The sequence below is a fragment of the Macaca nemestrina genome, chromosome 17 (genome assembly GCF_043159975.1).
Source record: "Macaca nemestrina isolate mMacNem1 chromosome 17, mMacNem.hap1, whole genome shotgun sequence".
NCBI lineage: Eukaryota > Metazoa > Chordata > Mammalia > Primates > Cercopithecidae > Macaca > Macaca nemestrina.
In genome coordinates this window covers 35589726-35607743 of record NC_092141.1, presented here as the reverse complement: position 1 = coordinate 35607743, position 18018 = coordinate 35589726, and the positions used below count along the sequence as shown (strand labels likewise).

Here is an 18018-nt window from a genome sequence, read left to right as displayed (position 1 = left end):
TGGAATTTTGATTGGGATTATATTGAAATCTATAGATCAAGCTGTGAAGAACTGATGTCTTATTGAGTTTTCCTACCTACAATCATTGAATATCTCCATTTATTTGGTTCTTCTTTGATTTTTTAAAATCAGAGTTTTTAATTTTCCTCCTAGATCTTAAACGTATTTTGTTAGATTTACATCAAAATATAGGCCAGGTGCGATGGTGTATGCCTGTAATCCCAGCACTTTGGTAGGCCAAGGCAGGTGGATTGCTTGAGGTTAGGTGTTGGAGACCAGCCTGACAAACATGGTGAAACCCTGTCTCTACTAAAAATACAAAAAAAAAAAAAAAAAAAAATTAGCCAGGTGTGGTGGCAGGTGCTTGTCATCCCAGCTACTCAGGTGACTGAGGCAGAAGAATCACTTGATCCCAGGAGGCGGAGATTGTAGTGAGCCAAGATTGTACCACTGAACTCCAGCCTGGGCAGCAGAGCAAGACTCTGTCTCAAAATAAAAAAAAAAAGATTTATATCAAAATATTTCATTTTGTTTTTTCCCGCCATCTTGGATCCTGCTGGGAACAAATCTTCTAAAAGAAAATATGTCTGGAAGGCTGTGGTCCAAGGCCATTTTTGCTGGCTATAAGCAGAGTCTCCGGAACCAAAGAGAGCATACAGCTTTTCTTAAAATTGAAGGTGTTTATGCCCGAGATGAAATAGAATTCTATTTGGGCAAGAGATGTGCTTATGTATACAAAGCAAAGAACAACAAAGTGACTCCTGGCGGCAAACCAAACCAAACAAGAGTAATCTGGGGAAAGGTAACTCGGGCCCACAGAAACAGTGGCATGGTTCATGCCAAATTCTGAAGCAATCTTCCTGCTAAGGCTATTGGACACAGAATCCAAGTGATGCTGTACCCTCATGCTGTACCCCTCAAGGATTTAAACTAATGAAAAGTCAATGAATAAAAGTGGATTTGTGCTCTTGTAAAAAAACATTTCAGGCCGGGCTTGGTGGCTCACACCTGTAATCCCAGCACTTTGGGAGGCCAGGGCGGTGAAACCCTGTCTCTACTAAAAATACAAAATTAGCTGGGTGTGGTGGTGCATGCCTGTAATCCCAGCTACTTGGCAGGCTGAGGCAGGAGAATCGCTTGAGCTCAGGAGACAGAGGTTGCAGTGAGCTGAGATCGTGCCAATGCACTCCAGCTTGGGCAATAAGACTGAAACTCCATATGAGAGAAAAACATCATTTTGGAGGGTGCCTAATGTAAATGAAATTGTGTTTTCTTTCCTTCTTTTTTTTTTCTGAGACGGAGTCTTGCTCTGTTGCCAGGCTGGAGTGCAGTGGTGTGATCTCGGTTCACTGCAACTTCCACCTCCTGAGTTCAAGCAGTTCTCCTGCCTCAGCCTCCCAAGTAGCTGGGACTACAGGTGCATGCCACCATGCCCAGCTAATTTTTTGTGTTCTAGTAGAGACAGGGTTTCACCATGTTGGCCAGGATGGTCTCGATCTTCTGACCTTGTGATCTGCTCACCTCAGCCTCCCAAAGTGCTGGGATTACAGGTGTCAGCCATGGCGCCCAGCCTGCGCTTGCTTTTAATTTCAAATTCCACTTGTTCATTGCTGATATATAGGAAAGCCATTGGCTTTTTTTTTTTTTTTTTTTTGAGACAGTGTCACTATGTTGCCCAGGCTGGAATGCAGGGGCTATTCATAGGTGTGATCATCATGCACTGCACCCTTTTTTTTTTTTTTTTTGAGATGGGGGTCTCACTCTGTTGCCCAGGCTGGAATGCAGTGGTGTAATCTCAGTTCACTGCAACCTTCGCCTCCCAGGCTCAGGTGATCCTCCTGCTTTAGTCTCCCAAGAAGCTGGGACTATAGGCTCATACTACCACATCCAGCTAGTTTTCATATATTTTGTAGAGACGGGATTTCACTGTGTTGCCCAGGTTGGTCTCAAACTCCTGGACTCAAGTGATCTGTGCTCCTCAGCCTCCCGAAGTGCTGGGATTATAGGCATGAGCCACTGCATGGAGCCTACTGCAGCCTTGAACTCCTGGGCTCAAGTGATCCTCCTGCCTCTGCCTCCCATGTAGCTGTGACTACAGGCTCGTGCCACCGCAACTGGCTGACTTTTGTATACTAACCTTGCATCCTGCAACTATCATCACTTGCTATAATTGCTTATTAGTTCCAAGTGTTTTTTTTTTTTTGTCGTCATTTATTTCCAGTTTTCTTTTTTTTTTTTTTTTGAGACGGAGTCTTGCTCTGTTGCCCAGGCTGGACTGCAGTGGCCGGATCTCAGCTCACTGCAAGCTCTGCCTCCCGGGTTTATGCCATTCTCCTGCCTCAGCCTCCCGAGCAGCTGGGACTACAGGCGCCCGCCACCTCGCCCGGCTAGATTTTTGTATTTTTTAGTAGAGACGGGGTTTCACCATGTTAGCCAGGATGGTCTCGATCTCCTGATCTCGTGATCCGCCCGTCTCGGCCTCCCAAAGTGCTGGGATTACAGGCTTGAGCCACTGCGCCCGGCCTATTTCCAGTTTTCTACATAATCATGTCATCTGTGACAAAGATGATTTTATTTCATCCTTCCCTTTACTATGTTTTAATTAGGTTGTCTTTTTTATTATTGAGTTTTAAGACTCTTTAGATATTTTAAATATAAATCCCTTTTAAGATATATGATTTGCATGGCCGGGTGCAGTGGCTCATGCCTGTAATCCCAGCACTTTGGAAGGCTGAGGTGGGCGGATCACCTGAGGCCAGGAATTTGAGACCAGCCTGGCCAACATGAGGAAACCCTATCTCTACTAAAGATACAAAAATTAGCCGAGTGTGGTAGTGCATGATTGTAATTCCAGCTACTCAGGTGGCTGAGGAGAATCACCTGAACTGGGGAGGTGGAGGTTGCAGTGAGCTGAGATTGCACCACTGCACTCCAGCCTGGGCAACAGGGTAAGACTCTGTCTCAAAAAAAAAAAAAAAAATGTGATTTGCAGATATTTTCTCCTATTTTGAGAGGTGTCTTTACTTTCCAGAGGCCTTTCATTGAAGAACAAAAGTTTTTAATTTTGATGAAATTCACTTTATTTATTTTGCTGCTTTGTGCTTTTAGGTTCATATCTAAGAAGATTTTAACTAACTCAAGTTCTAAAGACGTATTTCTATATTTTCTTCTAAGATTTTTATTGTTTTAGTTGCCCTAGCACCATTTGTTGGAAAGATTTTTCTTTTCCCCATTGAATTATCTTGGCACATTTGTTGAAAAGCAATTGACCATAAATGCGAGAGTTTATTTCTGTACTTATAAGAACTGATCATACTTTTTTTTTTTTTTTTTTTTTTGAGACAGTCTCGAGACAGTCTCACTCTGTCATTCAGGCTGGAGTGCAGCAGCGTGATCTCAGCTCACTGCAACCTCTCCCTCCCAGGTTCAAGTGATTCTTCTTGCTTCAGCCTCCCAAGTAGCTGGGATTACAGGTACCTGTCACTACACCTAGCTAATTTTTGTATTTTTGGTAGAGATGGGGTTTTGCCATGTTGGCAGGGCTGTTCTCAAACTCCTGACCTCAGGTGATCCATCCGCCTCGGCCTCCCAAAGTGCTGGGATTACAGGTGCAAGCCACTGTGCCCGGCCCATACTTATTCTTAAGAAGCAGCTCAGGAACCTTTCCAACTTCCCTTTCTTCCGATTACGAACCGACTTAGGTGCTCCTTATGTTCTGCTCCATGGCACCCAGTGCTTACCTGTATTATAGCACTCCATTATCATGGCATGGTTGCTGCTTATTGTCTACTTAACTATGAAACTGCAAATTCTTCAAAGGATTTGCCTTGTCCACCTTTGAATCCTCCCAATCTATCACAGGTCTAGTCATTAACAAAGTTGTTTTTTGTTTGTTTGTTTGTTTGTTTCAAAACATAGTTTCACTCTGTTGCCCAGGTTAGAGTGCAGGGGCACGATCTTGACTTACTGCAACTTCTACCTCCCAGGTTCAAGTGATTCTTGTGCCTCAGCCTCCTTAGTAGCTGGGATATAGGTGCGCAACACTACACCCAGTTAATTTTTGTATTTTTAGTAGAGACGGGGTCTTACCATGTTGGCCAGGCTGGTCTCAAACTACTGACCTCAAGCAATCTGCCCTCCTCTACTTCCCAAACTGTTGGGATTATAGGCGTGAGCCACTGAATCTGGCCCTCATGTCTATTGAATTTAAAAATAAATTTTAGCTGGGCATGGTGGCTCACGCCTACAATCTCAGCACTTTGGGAGGCTGAGATGGGCAGATCGCTTGAGTCAGGAGTTCAAGACCAGCCTGAGTAATATGGCGAAATCCCATCTCTACAAAAAAATTAGCCAGGGATGGTGGCACATTCCTGTAGTCCCAGAGACTCCCAGATTCTTGGGAAGCTGAGGTGGGAGGATTGCTTGGGCCCAGGAGGTCGAGGCTGCAGTGAATCGTGATTGTGCCACTGCACTCCAGCCTTGGGGGACAGAGTAAGATCTTATTTCAAAAAAAAAAAAAAAAGGAAAGAAAAATATAAGTTATATAGCATATCTTTATTTTATAATTTTATAAATACTTTATAAAATATTTATTTGATATCAAATATTCAAGTAAGAATGCAATCTGTTATTATTCATATGAAATAATATAGACCACTTCATGACAATCTTCTAGAATTATAGGAATTGCTAATCAACTAACGTCAATAAACAATAATTTATTGAGCATTTACTATGTAAAACCTAATGTGCTAGGTGCTGAATAGAATATTAGTTTTAAATTTATATAGCAGTACCTGCTATCAAGAAACTTACAGACTAAGTTAGAAAATAAGAGAATAGGCCGGGCGCGGTGGCTCAAGCCTGTAATCCCAGCACTTTGGGAGGCCGAGACGGGCGGATCACGAGGTCAGGAGTTCGAGACCATCCTGGCTAACACAGTGAAACCCCGTCTCTACTAAAAAATACAAAAAACTAGCCGGGCGAGGTGGCGGGCGCCTGTAGTCCCGGCTACTCGGGAGGCTGAGGCAGGAGAATGGCGTAAAAACCCGGGAGGCGGAGCTTGCAGTGAGCCGAGATCTGGCCACTGCACTCCACCCTGGGCGACACAGCGAGACTCCGTCTCAAAAAAAAAAAAAAAAAAGAAAAGAAAATAAGAGAATAATCCAGTGCAGTCGTGATAAGAATAAGACATCTTTTATTTCTAGCCTTACCGTGACTCTCTCATTCATGGCTTCCTCTGCCTTCTTTGATCTTTAAGGAGGAAAATAAAATATCTAGGAGGTAAATCTGAAACACAACCAGCTTCTCAGGGGGGTTCTCTGAAGTAGATATGAACTGTTTGTTGTTAGTTTGTTTTTTGAGAGAGTCTCTCTCTGTCTCCCAAGCTGGAGTAGAGCGGCACAATCACAGCTCACTGCAACCTCCACCTCCCAGGTTCAAGCAATTCTCGTGCCACAGCCTCCAGAGTAGCTGAGATTACAGGCCTGCACCACCACTCCCAGCTAATTTTTGTACTTCTTTTTTTTCTTTTTGCGATGGAGTCTCACTCTGTCACCCTGGCTGGAGTGCAGTGACGCAGTCTCAGCTCACTGCAACCTCCGCCTTCTGGATTCAAGCGATTCTCCTGACTTGGTCTCCCAAGTAGCTGGGATTACAGGCACCTGCCACCACACCTCGCTAATTTTTTTGTATTTTTAGTAGATACAGGGTTTCACCATGTTGGCCAGGCTGGTTTCGAACTCCTGACCTCAAGTGATCCACCCGCCTCTGCCTCCCAAAGTGCTGGGATTACAGGCATGAGTCACTGTCCCAGGCCTAATTTTTGTATTTTTAGTGGAGACGGGTTTTGCTATGTTGGCCAGACTGGTCTTGAACTCCTAGACTCAAGCGATCTACCTGCCTCGGCCTCCCAAAGTGCTGGGATTATAGGCGTGAGCCACTGTGCCCAGCCATGAACTGTTTTAAGCCACTATTTAATATCACCTCGACCCAGACCTCTGGAGCAAGCTGAAACAAGGCTAGAGCTTGTTTCGGTGAAGTTGTTTCCCAGCATTTGCTTAAGCAGGCACTAAATCTTAAAACGTCCATCTTATCCACAAAATAGGATATTTGCAAATTTTATATTGAATAATGAATTAATATTCTGAATCCATGAAGAACTATACAAGTCAACCAGTTGTGGTGGCTCATGCCTGTAATTGTAGCACTTTGGAAGGCAGAGATGGGTGGATGGCTTGAGCCCAGGAGTTGGAGACCAGCCTGGGCAACATGACAAAACCCCATCTCTACAAAAAGTATAAAAGTTAGCTGGGCATGGTGGCATGTGCTTGGTGCCCCAGCTACTCAGGAGGCTGAGGTGGGAGGATCACTTGAGCGAGGGAGGTGGAGGCTGCAGTGAGTCTTGATCACGCCACTATACTCTAGCCTGGGTGACAGAGTGAAATCCTGTCTCAAAAAAACAAAACAAAACAAAACAAAAAACTATAATGAGATACCGTTTCACACCCATCAGGATGGCTATTACCAAAAAACAGAAAACAAGAAATATTGGTGAGGTTGTAGAGAAATTGGAACCCTCATACATTACTGGTGGGAAAGTAGAATGGTATGAGACTATGAAAAATAGTAAGGCAGCTCCTCAAAAACATAAACATAAACTAAGCTTGTTGGCTGGGCGCAGTGAGTGGCTCACACCTGTAATCCCAGCACTTTGGGAGGCTGAGGCGAACAGATGTCTTGAGGCCAGGAGTTCAAGACCAGCCTGGCCAATATGGTGGAAAAAAAAAAAAAAATACAACTCTACAAAAAAAAAAAAAAAAAAAAATTAGCCAGGTGTGATGGCATGCACCTCTAATCCCAGTTACTTGGAAGGCTGAGGCAGGAGAATTGCTTGAACCCGGGAGGCAGAGGTTGCAGTAAACCGAGATTGTGCCCTGCACTCCAACCTGGGCGACAAGAGCAAGACTCCATCTCAAGAAAAACAAAACAAAATAAAAACACACAAAACTTTGATGGCCTCCACTACTTTAAAATGAAATCTAAGTTTCCTTATATGATTCCAAGCAACTACATGATTATGTCTTTGCCTATCTCTCCGATCTCATCATATGTCACTCCCCTCCTCACTCATTACCTTTGGCCACTATGGTCCCATTGTTTGTGCTGCTGTCCACTTTCCTGCCTGGAATATACTTCACTAGTGTTGAAGGTTTATTTTTGTCTTGTCTTTTAGGTCTCAGCTCATGTCATTCACTCAAAGAGGCACCCCTTTAACACAATAGTTCTCAAGTAGGGGTAATTTTGATCCCCAGAGATTTGACAATGTCTAGAAAGACTTTTTGATAGTCACAACTCTAGGGATTATTTGTTACTGGCCTGTAGTGGTTAGAGGCCACTACATGCCTCTAGGAATATTACTAAATATCCTACAGTACACAGGACAGCCTCTTGCAAGAAAGAATTATCTAGCCCAAAATGTCCATAGTGCAGAGGTTGGGAAATCCTACAAACAATACTTTAAATAACATCCTACTTAAAATGACTCTATTTCATTGACCTGTGTATTTCTTCACAATGTGAATTTATTTATTTTTGTATTTGTTGATTCTCTACTTGTTCCACTACAATATAAGTTTCTCTTTTTTTTTTTTTCCAAGATGGAATCCTGCCTCTGCTTCCCTAAGTGCTGGAATTACAGGTGTGAGCCACCATGCCCAGCCTCAATATAAGTTTCATGGCCAGGCGCGGTGGCTCAAGCCTGTAATCCCAGCACTTTGGGAGGCCGAGACGGGCGGATCACGAGGTCAGGAGATCGAGACCATCCTGGCTAACATGGTGAAACCCCGTCTCTACTAAAAATACAAAAAATTAGCCGGGCGTGGTGGTGCGTGCCTGTAGTCCCAGCTACTCAGAGGCTGAGGCAGGAGAATGGTGTGAACCCAGGAGGCGGAGCTTGCAGTGAGCCAAGATGGTGCTACTGCACTCCAGCCTGGGCGACAAAGCAAGACTCCGTCTCAAAAAAAAAAAAAAAAAAAAAAGTTTCATAAAGTCAAGATTTTCATTGCTCATTTGGGGCCAGGTGCACTGACTCACGTCTAATCCCAGCACTTTGGGAGGCTGAGGTGGGAGAATCACTTGAGTCCAGGAGTTCGAGATCAGCCTGCGTAACAAAATGAGAAACCCCCAATCTCTACTAAAAACCAATAATAATAACATTAGCCTGTTGTGTGGCATGCACCTTTGGTCCCAATTGAGGCAGGAGGATTGCTTGCGCTCCAGGAGGTCGAGGCTGCAGTGAGTCATGATTGTGCCACTGCGCTCCAGCCTGGGTGACAGAGTGAGACCCCGCTTCAATTAAAAAAAAAAAAATTTCAGCAGGGTGCAGTGGCTCACGCCTGTAATCTCAGCACTTTGGGAGGCTGAGGTGGGTGGATCACCTGAGGTCAGGAGTTCGAGACCAGCCTGGGCAACATGGTGAAACCCCATTTCTACTAACAATACAAAAATTAGCTGGGTGTGGTGGTGCATGCCTGTGATCCCAGCTACTCGGGAGGCTGAGGCAGGAAAATTGCCTGAACCAGGGAGGCAGAGGTTGCAGTGAGCCCAGGTCGTGCCACTGCACTCCAGCCTGGGTAACAGACTGAGACTCCATCTAAAAAGAAAAAAAGAAAAAAAAATTGGCTTGATCACTGCTGAATGAATGAATGAATGAATGAATGAATACCATACAGCTGTAACTGCTCAACATACTTTTCCCATTCAAGCTCTCGTTTACAAGTTGATTAACTTCATTTCCCCAAAAAGCATCTATTTTTATTCATTACTTTAACCAATGTTTTTGGAGTACCAATTATGTGCCAAGCAATGAACTAGGTGCTGGGTAGATAATGGGGAACAAGAAGTAGCCCTTGGTCCCAAAGAGCTTATAAGTCAAAAGTTAATTGGGGAGGGATACACCTAATTAAAAGGCCACTTATAATTTGGGGTGCTCAAGGAGAAAACATGGTCTCTGCTCTCAAGGTGCTTATTTGTTCTGGGGGTGGCAGGGGGTGATGAAAGATGCACATAACCAACCACAAATGCCAGAAAAGCACACAAATAAGAGAAGAAAGATCTCTACCAGTTATAGAATCAGAGAAGGCTTTGTGGAAGAGGTGCTATTTGGTTTGAGACATATAGGAAGACAGATGAGAGTTTAATAAAATAGAAGGAGGAAATGGAGAGAAGGGGAGAGGGCATTCCAGGCAGAAAGAATGGCAAGAGCCAAGGCACAGAAATGTGTGTGCCAGGAACAATAGACGTGTTTGGCTAAGGCACAGGAGACCAGTGAGAGCTTAGGCTAGAAAGAGAGACTGGGCCCGAACTGGGTCAGTTGAATAAGAATACAAATGACCCAAATCTTGCCCATATTTCCTATAATTTAGAGCAGTATTTCCCTCATGCACACAGGGAAAGGGAGGCTTAGAGAAATTTGGTGACTCAGCTAGTCATTAGTAGACCAGCGTGGCTTTGATTGTCAGGAGTTTGAAAAGGTTCCTAGCTTAGCATACTTCCCAGGAACTCAATATGACAACACCCGTAAAGGGACAGAGTTCATGATATATAGTAAAGACACTTCCTGTTCCAGTGTATGAACAAACAATGTACTGCCAGATTTTATTTTGGGGGCAGGGGAAATGGCTCAGAGAGAATACTTTTCCTTTTGTCCCAAGATATGGTAGGAATGGGTGTATACTAATGAAGGAAGGATGAGGAAGCAGGAGGGGGACCGAAGAACAGAAAGGTCAGTTTGTTTGATAAACAAGCTATGTTGAAGTATTTATTTGCAAAATTTCAGTTGCCATAGCAATTGGATGCTGCTCTTTCCACCGTTCCTCCTTTTATCCTTTGCATGGCCTTTAAAGTGGTTTCCCAGGCAGACGTAGTCCTTGCCGTTTATTTTAAAGAAGATTTTGGAACATTTCTTTCCATCTGCTTTTCCTTTTCTCTTTGTGACGTCTGGTCCAGCTATTCATCTGGGAAAAGCTGGATGGCACCGGCCATTTCAGGAGCAGGACGTTAGGATCAAAGAGACACTACCAAGACTGGTCTGAGTTGAAATGACTGGTTGCTGACTTCTAGAGCATCCCAGGATGTAAATAAGTGATAAGTGTAGGGATTAAGCAAGGTGTAGAATGGCTTTTTTTTTTTTTTTTGAGACAGAGTTTCACTCGTTGCCTAGGCTGGAGTGCAATGACGCGATCTGGGCTCACCGCAACCTCTGCCTCCCAGGCTGGGCTCTCCTGCCTCAGCCTCCCGAATAGCTGGGATTACAGGCATGCACCATCACACCCGGCGAATTTTATATTTTTAGTAGAAATGGGGTTTCTCCGTGTTGAGGCTGGTCTCGAACTCCTGACCTCAGGTTATCTGCCCGCCTCGGCCTCACAAAGTGCTGGGATTATAGGCGTGAGCCACCACGCCCGGCCTAGAATGGCTTTTTAAAAACCCATGCAGGTTATAAACAGTATAGTCAAGGTCGGGTGTGGTGGCTCATGCCTGTAATCCCAGCACTTTGGGAGACGAAGGTGGGTGGATCACTTGAGGTCAGGAGTTTGAGATCAGCCTGGCCAACATGGTGAAACCCCATCTCTACTAAAACTATGAAAATTAGACTGGGTGCGGTGGTTCATGCCTGTAATCCCAGCACTTTGGGGGGCCTAGGAGGGCAGATCACGAGGTCAGGAGATTGAGACCATCCTGGCTAATACGATGAAACCCCGTCTCTACTAAAAATACAAAAACTTAGCTGCGCGTGGTGGCATGTGCCTGTAGTCACAGTTACTTGGGAGGCTGAGGCAGGAGAATCGCTTGAGCCCAGGAGGCAGAGGTTGCAGTGAGCTGAGATTGTGCCACTGCACTCCAGCCTGGTGACAGAGTGAGACCCCATCTCAAAAAAAAAAAAAAAAAAAAAAAATAACCAGGTATGGTGGCAGGCACCTGTAATCACAGCTAGTTGGGAGGCTGAGGCAGGAGAATTGCCTGAACTCAGGAGGCAGAGGTTGCAGTAGCTGACATTGTGCCACTGCACTCCAGCCTGGGAAACAGAGCAAGGCTCCATGTCAAAAAATTCCAAAAAACAAAAAACAGTATAGTTAAAATTCTCTGAACTCAGGGTGAGAATTTCCCATTGTCAGCAGAGGACAACAATGATTACGAGTATATCTTATTCCACTGAGTCCTCACAACAACTCTGTGTGCCTATCATAGCTAGTGTTTACCGAGCACTTACTTTTTTGTGCCAAACACTTTTCAGACTGTGTGCCATCTCATCTAAGTCTTCACAAACACTTTTGCTGTGGATTTTTATTACCTTTATTTCAAAATGAAAGAAAAGAACATAAAGTTAATAATTATTGAACATGTGATATGTGCCAAGGCATTGTGATAAGCACTTGATACGCATTTTCTCATGATAAACCTTTGAAGTAGGTCTGCATTTTTTTTTTTTTTTAAGAAGGAATCTTGTCCTGTCATCCAGCGGTGCAATCTAGGCTTACTGCAACCTCCACCTCCTGGCAGTGATTCTCCTGCCTCAGCCTCCCGTGTAGCTGGGATTACAGACGCACACCACCCCACCCGGCTAATTTTTGTATTTTTAGTGGAGATGGGGTTTCGCTATGTTGGCCAGGCCAGTCTTGATCTCCTGACCTCAAGTGGTCCACTCGCCTTGGCCTCCCAAAGTGCTGGGATTACAGGTGTGAGCCACCACGCCCTGCCTGGTCTGTATTTTTTTTAATTTTTTATTTGTTTTTAGAGACAGCATCTTGCCTGTCACCTAGGTTAGAGTGCAGTGGTGTGATCATATCTCAATGCAGCCTCAGACTCCTGGCTCAAGCAATCCTCCTGCCTCAGCCTCTAGAGTAGCTAGGACTAGAGGCATGTGCCACCACGCCTGGCTAATGTTTTAAAATTTTGTCCTAGAGACATGGTGTCACTATGTTGTGCAGGCTGGTCTCAAACTTCTTAGCTCAGGCAATCCTTCTGCCTTGGCCTCCCAAAGTGCTGGGATTACAGGTGTGAACCATTGCACCTGGCCTGGTCTGTATTTTACTGTGCCCAGACTAGGTCTGTATTTTATTGAGAGCAAATAGTTTGCTCAAGTCTACATAAGTAAGAAGAAGAAAAAGCAGGATTGAAAGCTAGTCTCTCTTTTTTTTTTTTTTTTTTTGAGACGGAGTCTCGCTCTGTCACCCAGGCTGGAGTGCAGTGGCCGGATCTCAGCTCACTGCAGCCTCCACCTCCCGGGTTCACGCCATTCTCCTGCCTCAGCCTCCCGAGTAGCTGGGACTACAGGCGCCCGCCACCTCGCCCGGCTAGTTTTTTGTATTTTTTAGTAGAGACGGGGTTTCACCGTGTTAGCCAGGATGGTCTCGATCTCCTGACCTTGTGATCCACCCGCCTCGGCCTCCCAAAGTGCTGGGATTACAGGCTTGAGCCACCGCGCCCGGCCGAAAGCTAGTCTCTCTAATTACAAAGCTCATGAGCTTAAGCAGTCCAAAAATAGAAATGGAAGTTCAGAGAGTTTAAGGGACTTGCTCAAGATTACACAGCCCACAGTTGAAGAATGATATCTGAATCCAGATTTGTCTGATTCCAAAATTGAAATGCTAACATTTTCTAGTAAGAAAAATAATGAAAAATAATTTGTCCTCTGATTTGGAGCTAAGTCCGAAAGTAGAGCAATCTAACTGGGCTTTATTTCATTGTACTCTTTAGATATAGCTCCCCTGAAGTTAGTGTGTAAATCACTAGCCAGACTTTTTGATATCTGCCTACTACACTATAAACTTGCAGAACAAATGGTTCTTATTATAAACCTGTGTGTCACCTAGTTAGGGGAACAAGGCATTTAAAAAGGAGAGGAGGAAGGGATGAGGCAGGCAGACACATAGGAAGAGAAGAAGAAAGTGAGGGGATAAAAATAGTAGTACAAGGGAAGAAATAAGATATAATATTCACTTTTTTTTTTTAGTAGATAGGGTCTTGCTATGTTGCCCCGACTGGACTTGAACTCCTGGGCTCAAGCAATCTTCCTGCTTTGGCCTTGGGACTTGAGTTGGGACTACAGGTGCATGCCACTGCTGGCTGGAGTACTTACTTTTTTTTTTTTTTTTTTTTTGAGATGGAGTCTCACTCTGTCACCCAGGCTGGAGTGCAGTGACGCGATCTTGGCTCACTGCAACCTCTGCCTCCCGGTTTCAAGTAATTCTCGTGCCTCAGCCTCCTAAGTAGCTGGGACTACAGGCATGTACAACCATGGCTTTGCTAATTTTTTATTTTTAGTAGACACGGGGTTTTCCATGTTGGCCAGGCTGGTCTCAAACTCCTGATCTCAAGTGATCAACTCACCTCAGCCTTCCAAAGTGCTGGGATTACATACATGAGCCACTGCGCCTGGCTAGGAGTATTTAATTCTTTAACTTCTAGGGCTAGAGGAGATGAACTTTTACTACCTACATTTTGTGAGTAAAACCAGAGTAGATTTTGCTACTAGCTGGTGACTGTTCTAACTCATTGCTTTTTATTTATTTTTATTTTTATTTATTTCTGAAACAGGGTCTTGCTCTATCACCTAGGCTGGAGTGCAGTGGCACAGTCATGGCTCACTGCAGCCTTGACCTCCTGGGCTCAATTTTTTAAATTTTTTATTTTTTTGTAGAGATGAGGTCTCCTTATATTGTCCAGGCTGGTCTCGAACTCCTGGGCTCAAGTGATCCTCCCACCTTGGCCTCTCAAAGTGCTGGCATTACACAGATGTGAGCCACAGCTCTCAGCCCTGAATCCTTTTCAAATTTTAATATGAAGATGAATCTCCTGGGAGGATCTTGTTAAAGCAGATTCTGATTCAGTAGGTCTAGGATGTGGAACGAGATTCCTTCCTTCCTTCCTTCCCTCCTTCCCTCCTTCTCTCTCTTTCTTTCTCTCTGTCTGTCTCTCTCTCTCTTTCGACAGAGTCTCGCTCTATCACCCAGGCTGGAGTGCAGTGGCACTACCTTAGCTTACTGCAACCTCTGCCTCCTGGGTTCAAGCAATTCTCCTGCCTCAGCCTCCCAAGTAGCTGGGATTACATGCGCATGCCACTACGCCCAGCTAATTTTTGTATTTTTAGTAGAGACTAGGTTTTACCATGTTGGCTAGGCTGGTCTCGAACTCCTGACCTCATGTGATCTGCTCGCCTCAGTTTCCCAAAGTGCTGGGATTACAGGCGTAAGCCACTGCACCCGGTCATGTATTTCTGACAGGATCCCAGATGATACCGATAATACGGTCTGTGGAGTAGCAAGGCTCTAGTTTAAGTGTTGTGATTTATTTAAATTTGAATGTATAATATACACTGTCATAGTTTGTTTGGGAAGCTATAGCAAAACACCTGATACTGGTTAATTTATAAAAACCAGAAATTTATTACTCACAGTTCTAGAGGCTTCCCAGCCCAAGATCAAGATGCCAGCAGATTTGACATCTAGCAAGGGGCCCTGTTCCTCAGAAATGGCACCTTCTATATGTCCCCACATGGCAGAAGGGCAAAAAGCTCCCTCAGGCCTCCTTTATAAGGGTACTAATTCCATTCTCAAAGGCTTTGCCATTTTTAAAATTCTTTTATTTTTTTTTATTTTTTAGAGACAAGATCTCACTCTGTTGCCAAGGCTGGAGTGCAGTGGTGCAATTATAGCTCATTGCAGCCTCAAACTCCTGGGCTCCAGTGATCCTCCCACCTCAGCCTCCTAAGTACCTGGGACTACAAGTATGAGCCACCTTGCCTGGTTAATTTTTAAAAATTTGTTTTCATTTATTTATTTTTTTTTTCCCAATAGAGTCTTGCTTCATTGCCCAGGCTAGAGTGCAGGGGCATGATCATGGCTCACTGTAGCCTCAACCTCTCGAGTTGAAGCAATTCTCCTGCCTCAACCTTCTGAGTAGCTGAAACTACATGTGCACACCACCATGCCTGGCTAATTTTTGTATTTTTTTGTAGAGACAGAGTTTTGCCATGTTGCCCAGGCTGGTCTCGAACTCCTGGGCTCAAGTAATTCACCTGCCTGAGCCCCACAAAGTGCTAGAACTACAAGAATGAGCCACTGTGTTGGGCCTAATTTTTTTGTGTTTTAGATGCAGGGTCTTGCTATGTTGCCCAGCTCATCTTGAACTTCCAGCCTCAAGCCATCTTCCCACCTCAGCCTCCTGAGTCGCTGGGATTATAGGCATGAGTTACCACACCCAGCTCCACCTCTTAATACCATGACCTTAGGGGTAGCATTTCAACATATACTTTTTTTTTTTTTTTTTTTTTTTTTGAGACAGAGTCTTGCTCTGTTTCCTAGGCTGGAGTGCAGTGGCGCGATCTCGGTTCATTGCAACCTCCGCCTCCCAGGTTCAAGCGACTCTCCTGCCTCAGCCTTCCCAGTAGCTGGGATTACAGGCGCGTGCCACCATGCCTGGCTAATTTTTTGTATTTTTAGTAGAGACGGGGTTTCACCATGTTAACCAGGATGGTCTCGATCTCCTGATTCATGATCTGCCCACCTTGGCCCCCCAAAGTGCTGGGATTACAAGTGTGAGCCACAGCGCCCAGCTCCCTCCTCCCATTTTTTTCTTTCTAACAGAATCCCAGTTTTATTAAGATATAGATATCTGGGTCCTTCCTATCTCCAGGAGGTGAATTTTCATTGGGCTAAGCCAGTCAAAGTTTAGGCATGAGCATGTGATATAATTATATATTATAGATATATGTATATATATTATGGCTAATGATATATAAAAACAGGTCTGCTGCGGGGAGTGAGAATGTCTTTGGGGAAAGATTTTTCATGCTAGTAATAAGACACCTATAGAAAGAAATGATTCTTCTTCTATTTGTTTTTCTTTTTCTTTTTCTTTTTTTTTGCGGGGGGACAGAGTTTCACTCTTGTTGCCTAGGCTGGAGTACAATGGTGCAATCTTGGCTCACTGCAACCTCCGCCTCCCGGGTTCAAGTGAATCTCCTGTCTCAGCATTCTGAGTAGCTGGGAGTACAGGCATGCATCACCATGTCCAGCTTTTCGTATTTTTAGTAGAGACAGGGTTTCACCATGTTGGCCAGGCTGGCCTTGAACTCCTGACATTGAGTGATCCACCTGCCTCAGCCTCCCAAAGTGTTGAGATTACAGGCGTGAGCCACTGCACCCACCCTGAGCCTCAATTTTCTAATCTATTAACTGGTAATTCTGATGGCACCTACTTCATAGGGTAACTGTGAGAATCAAGTAAGAAATAAATAGAAAATTCCTTGTATAGCATCTAAGATCTCTTCTGGTAGCTCTTATTAAATAGTAGAAATGTAATACTAAAGTATCACCCACTTATCACCTTATGTAGCTTTCCGTAGAATTTTACTACCATAATTTGTTTAACTAGTTCCTTACTAAAGGGAACTTTTAGAAAGGAACTTACACGAAAACTCTCAGGACTTCAGAAGATAATAGTGGTCAAGTGTATTTGGCTTTGGTGTTGGGCAGATCTGTGTTTAAATCCCATCTCTATCATTTATTATCAGAGTAACTTTGGGTAAGTGACCTTAACCTCTCTCATCTTCAATTTTTTCATCTGGATTATGAAAATCATTACCCTATAATTTATTCTCATAATTTGCAGATTCTGTATTTGTGAATTTGTTTACATGCCAAAATTTATTTGTAATCCCAAAATCAATACTCATGACGTTTTTGCGCTCATTGCTTGACACTACAGAAGAGGAAAGCATTTGAGCTGCCCATAATGCATGTCCCTAGCCAAGGTGGAACAAGGCAATGCTTTGCCTTCTTGTTTTAGCTCTCATACTGTAACGAGTGTACTCTTTGTGGTCTATTTAGTGCCATGCTTTTTATATTTCTGTGCTTTTTATTGGTGATTTCACTGTTTAAAATGGCCCCCAAGTGTATTGCTGAAGTTCTGTCTACAGTTCTTAAGTGCAAGAAAATTGTAATGGAGAAAAAGATGGAAAAAATATGTGTGTTAGATAAGCTTCATTCACCCATGAGTTATAATGCTGCTGGCCATGAGTTCAATGTTTTTATTTTTAAATTTTAATTTAAATTTTAATTTTTTTGGAGATGAGGTATCACTATATTGCCTAGGCGGGTCTCAAACTCCTGAGCTTAAGGGATCCTCCCGCCTCAGCCTCCCAAAGTACTGGGATTACAGGCATGAGCCACCACACCCAGCTATGGGTTTAATGTTAAGGAATCAACAGTATCTATTGAACATAATGTCTTTCATTGGTTGATGAAAATATTGTGATCAGAGGCTCGAAGGAACCTAACCCTGTGTATACCTTAGGAGCAATGGCTTGCTATTCACTAATTCAGTGTTCATGGATACTTTATAAAATACAACTACTGCCAGGAGCCGTGGCTCAGGCCTGTAATCTCAGTACTTTGGGAGGCTGAGGCAGGCGGATCACGAGGTCAGGAGATTGAGACCATCCTGGCTAACACGGTGAAACTCCGTCTCTACTAAAAATACAAAAAATTAGCCAGGTGTGGTGGCGAGCGCCTGCAGTCCCAGCTACACCGGAGGCTGAGGCAGGAGAATGGCGTGAACCCGGGAGGCGGAGCTTGCAGTTAGCTGAGATCGCGCCACTGCACTCCAGCCTGGGCAACAGAGTGAGACTCCGTCTCAAAATAAAATAAAATAAAATACAACTACTAAAAATAGGCCGGGCGCAGTGTCTCACGCCTGTAATCCCAGCACTTTTGGGAGGCTGAGGCAGGTGGATCACCTGAGGTCAGGAGTTGAGACCAGCCTGGCCAACATGGCGAAACCTGGTCTCTACTAAAAATACAAAAAATGAGCCGGGCATGGTGGCAGGCGCCTGTAATCCCAGCTACTTGCAAGGCGGAGGCAGGAGAATTGCTTGAACCCAGGAGGCAGAGGTTGCAGTAAGCCGAGATCGCGCCATTGCACTCTAGCCTGGAAAATAGAATGAGACTCTGTCTC

General features: G+C 44.3%; 1 pseudogene; it reads left to right on the top strand.

The window, feature by feature from the left end:
- The first annotated feature begins 583 nt into the window (after positions 1-583).
- On the top strand, positions 584-934 carry LOC139359282 (large ribosomal subunit protein eL33 pseudogene; annotated as a pseudogene).
- The last annotated feature ends 17084 nt before the right edge of the window (positions 935-18018 follow it).